Here is a 4,889-nt window from a genome sequence, read left to right as displayed (position 1 = left end):
TCATACAAAACTTTTACTGCTTGCATATATCCTTCAATCCATAATCTACAGTATCCCAATAATCCAAGTAGTCTTCTTACTTCCTTCTTTGAAGAAGAGGGGGGAAGAGATAAAATCCCCACAATCCTCTCAGGATTTAGCTTTTGGCTACCTTTACTCATTAGGTGACCAAGATACTTTACTTCTGATTCCACAAACTATAATTTCCCTTTTGACACTCTTAATCCTCTTTCCCCAAGAAAATTCAAAAGTCCTATGGTAGCTTCCCTAACTTCCATCTTCCACTTCCCCTGATAAAAAAAGATCGTCCACACACTGGATAATTTGTATTCCAGGAGGAGTGGGGAATGTCTGTAACATTTCTTCTAAAGCCTGTCCAAAAAAACTCGGGGATTCAGTAAATCCTTGTGGTAGTGTTGTCTTGTCTGCTTAAGCTTCTGCTTTTTCCCAGTATTTAGATCTTCCCATTCAAAGGCAAAAATATTCCAACTATCCTCTGCAAATGGGCAGGCCCAAAAGGCATCTTTAAGATCCACTACACTAAACCACTGATGCTGAGGTGGGACTTTACTTAAAAGACTATAGGGGTTTGGTACCCCTGGGTAACGTGTCTGAGTTCTCTTGTTAACTTCCCAAAAATCTTGTACCAATCTGTAAGCCCCATCAGACTTCTTTACTGGGATAATAGGGGTATTATGTGGAGACATACAAGGCTCCAATGTCCCATCCTTTATCAATCCTTCTATTACTGGCTTTAACCCTTCTCTCCCCTCCAGGGATATAGGGTACTGGCGGACACGTATGGGACGTTCTTCTCTCTCAATTGTGACCCTTATAGGGTCAATATTCAACCCTCCCCTATTTCCCTCCCTAACCCAAACTTCTTTGTTAATCCTTCCCTCATCCTCTTGACCAATGTGGCTTCTCGCTTTCAAGTTCAGGCGGCACGCCCTGAAGCCACACCTGTCGGGTGGGCCCTGGTAGAGAGGCTCACTGACCGGTCTGCGAAGTCCCTGGGGGACGGAAGCGAGCAGGAAATGAGGTGAGACAGAAGAATGTATGACACGCAGTCTGCAGGCTTCCAGGGATTTATTTGAGGGTCTTTGGATGAGGGTCCAGGGACGGCGAGAAGGGATGGAGAGACGGGGATGGGCGGAAGGCTGGAAGTCCGGAGGCTGCGGGCCCCGAACAGCCAGTGACAAAGGGTTATATGGGGAAGGAAAAGGGGAGTGGTTTGGTGCGCAGACCAACCGGGACAGTCAGAGCTATGAGGGACAGGGACACAAACCCATAGTTACATGATAGGGGACGGTACACAATTCAAAAGAACCAATGATACACAACTCACGAGGAAACAAAGGAGAAGTCTCTAGAAATAATTTCTTCAACCGCAGGGGCTCATGTTCGGTTTCCACAGGTCTCCATGACCTATACAGTCCAGGCTGTCACAGGCCCCTGCAACTGGTCTCTTGAGCACTAGAACTTGCAGGCATGCACCGCAACAGACCGAGTTTTAACACTTTAGCTGTCATCTTTCCTTCCTCTGGTATAACTCCTATTCCTTACTATACTTGCAAGTACCTCCCCAGTAATTTGAAACCTGCTCCAGGAACTAATAAGACATCTCCCATCCCTATCGTGGTTTCACCTTCAATTACTACATTTTTAATGACTGGAACTTTAAATCCCTCTCCTTTTGCTCCTGTTACTTTCACAGTGTCGTACTACCCCCTCCAGGGATATTCACCACACAAGTTCTCTCTGCCCCAGTATCTACTATAAATTCTAATACTTCCTCTTGGGGGCCTACTTTTAAAGTTATCAAGGGCTCTAGATGGTATTTATCCCCCAGAAAACAGAGCCCCTGATTTCTCTATTCTTCCTCTGGGTCTATCTCCTGAAATATTTTCAGGTTCTTCTTTAGATGAGGACACTTTCTTTTATAATGTCCTTCTTCCCCACAATAAAAGCAGGTATTTCTGGTTTGCTCCTGAGTTTTTGATCGTGCTGGGGTTCTATTTCTCCCCTTCTCCTTGTCTCTGAAACTTGAATGTTTAGGAATGGTACCTGGGGGCTTCAGATTCCCCTGAGAATTACCCTCCCACATAGCAGCTAATATGATTTTTGCTTCTGCTTTGGTTTTCTCTTCATCTCTCCATACATAGACCCTCTGGGCTTCTTTTAATAATTTGTTCAATGCTTTGTCCTGCCAACCCTCAACCTTTTCCAACTTTTTCATAATATCTAGCCAGGCATGGGTGACAAAGTTAACTTTCAATAGAGCTTGTCCTGCTATATTTTTGAGGTCTATTCCAGAGACTGTTTCATATCCTTTTGGAGTCTTTCTAACCAATCTGTTGGAGCTTCTTCCCTTCCTTGCCTCCTGTCAAAGGCTTTGCTAACATTTTGTCCCCAGGGTGCTGCCTCTTTTATTCCTTTGATTATTAAACTACAATGATAACCATATGCCCCCTCCCTGCCTCCTTATTGTGATTCCAGTTAGGAGGTGCTATTGTCATCTTCTGGTCTCCTGGGGGACCTTGTATACTCTCTCTTTCCCAAATTCTCATTCCAGCAGCTCTACTCATCTGCCTCTCCTCTTGGGAAAATATAATACTCATTTATTGATTGCATCTCTTTGCAAGTATAAATATTGGGACCTAGAAATTGATCTAGTTGTTCAACTACACCTATGGGATCTTCTAATAACCCTTTAACTTCCTTTTTAAAATTTCTGACCTCTGAAGAGGTCAGAGGAGCGTTCACAAACCCTATTCCCCCTTGCACCCCTCCCACCCCTCCCACTGGCACTTTCCATAAAGGGAATAAGTTAATTTCTTGATCCCTCCCTCTCTGTTCCTCAATCCCCATAACCTTAGAGGAGACCCTTTTCCCCTGCTTTAGAATAGTGGCAGAAGAGGGATTATAAAACTGCCTTTGAGTCCTAACTGAATTTCTCCTAGTATTTTGATACGGTGCCCCACTATTGAGGGTCAGAGCCACCAAAGTCAGGGCAGAAGTGGGTAGTGAAGTCAGGGGAGAAGTGAAACGGGCAGCCGAGTCCTCCAAGGTCATAGAGTTAGGAGCAGAAGCGAACCAGGCAGCTGGCGGAAACAGAACTGCATCACGGGCAGAAGCGGCTTGCGGGGGCAAGGTTGCCATGAGGGCAGGACTACCTACCGCAGCCAGGCTGGCTGGTATGAATGGGTCTGTTGTGGGGGCCTGCAACGCAAACTGGGTAGGGCCGAGGGCATGGGGTAGGGCACCTGGCTCAAGCAGAACCACCACCTGTCCAGGGGCCAGGGAGTTCAGCCCAGGCTGGACTACAGCGTGACCGGGGGCAGGGGCCAGGGTGCCTGGCACGAACAAGGGTGGGAATGCCTCCAAGCGGTCCCAACCCTTTTCTTTCCCTTACTCACTCTGTCTCTGTGGTTTCTGGTATATTAAAAGCTTTTACCCCCAAGGGTCCCGTGACCCCTTGTCCAACAAGAGGCGTATTCTTTCTCTTCTAAATCAACCGGCTCTTTTGAGTTTACAAATAGGTTCAAAGCTTGGCAGATCCAAGCTTCAAAACACCCGTATCTAGGCCAGTAGACATGGTTGGATATTATTTCTCTTTTTGTCCATTCTATCATACAATACAGAATCATCTTTACTTTATCCTTTTTCTTTGTATGAGGATCACTAACCAAGTTAGCTAACTTAATTCCTAGGGGACTATCTTCAGGTATATCTGCTATTATTGTTTTACTCCTTTTTTTTTCCTTGAACCTAACTTACTCTTTTTTTGTCCCATTGCCCCAGGATTTTTTTTTTAATCTGTTTTTCCCTGGCTTGTTTCTTTGCTCTCACCCACACCTCTACTCCACTCCATAGCACAGAAAATCTTTCCTCTATAATATATCCACCTCCTTCCAGATAATAAAGTTTAAGTCAACAACCTATATCACATAAACTTTCATTCATCCATGTTCTCCCACTTTTATTTTCTTTATCTCACTTATTCTCACTCGCAACATGGTAACACAATAATACGGCATTTTTATTTTCAAATGATTTGCTCATATTCCCCACAGGTTCTGTGTTTCAAATAAAATGGTAAACTCTCAAATATTGTTGTCCAGTCCCAGATTCTCTTGGGCCTATTATCTCACACTTCCCATCTAGAGTAATTCTTCTCTAGCCTCTGTGTGTTCCAACCCTCAATCCGGCAGCTTTTTTTTTCTTAACTGGGGACCCTCACTCTCATCCCTTGTTTCCTAGTGGATTGTACTAGGAAACCCCTGGCTCCTTTTTCCTAGGCATCTCACCCCTCCCTGAGACCCATTTCCAGTTACCCCAGGGGATCTTTCACTCCTTTTTTCTTACGCTTCGTCTCCTTCCTGGCCATGTCTCTTGCGAGAACATCAGAACTGTAGTACTCAGAGACTCCTCACTCACTTTGCAGGTCTGGAGTAGCCAGCCCGCATCTCACACACACACACACACACACCAATAAATCCCCTATATCCGCCGCTCCTGGACAATACTTACAATTCCTTTTTCTTGTCGGGATCTTCGTGCACAAAATTTGTGGGGCTAATCATCACGGCTTCTTTAAGGAACCTTTTCCCCCTTCCTTTGCTTTATGTGTCCCTTCTTGCCCACAGGGTGTTAGCTTGCAACCACCAGTTCACACTAGAAGATAAACAGAGCAGGCCGCCGAACTCCTCGGGGCGTGCCTTCCACATTCGGAATCTCCTAGAGTCTTGGAGGCGAGGTGTTGAACCCAGGATGAGGCCACCAATTGTGAAAAATGGGGTCCACTCTCCTGTTAGGATTTAAAAGTTTAATAAAAGACAATAGGGGACAGATACAAGCAAAAGTACAGTGCTGCATGCCTGGCATCC

This window comes from Lichenostomus cassidix, chromosome 1 (genome assembly GCF_008360975.1).
Source record: "Lichenostomus cassidix isolate B80296 chromosome 1, HeHo_3.0, whole genome shotgun sequence".
In the NCBI taxonomy this organism is placed as follows: domain Eukaryota; kingdom Metazoa; phylum Chordata; class Aves; order Passeriformes; family Meliphagidae; genus Lichenostomus; species Lichenostomus cassidix.
This window is presented reverse-complemented; position numbering follows the sequence as displayed.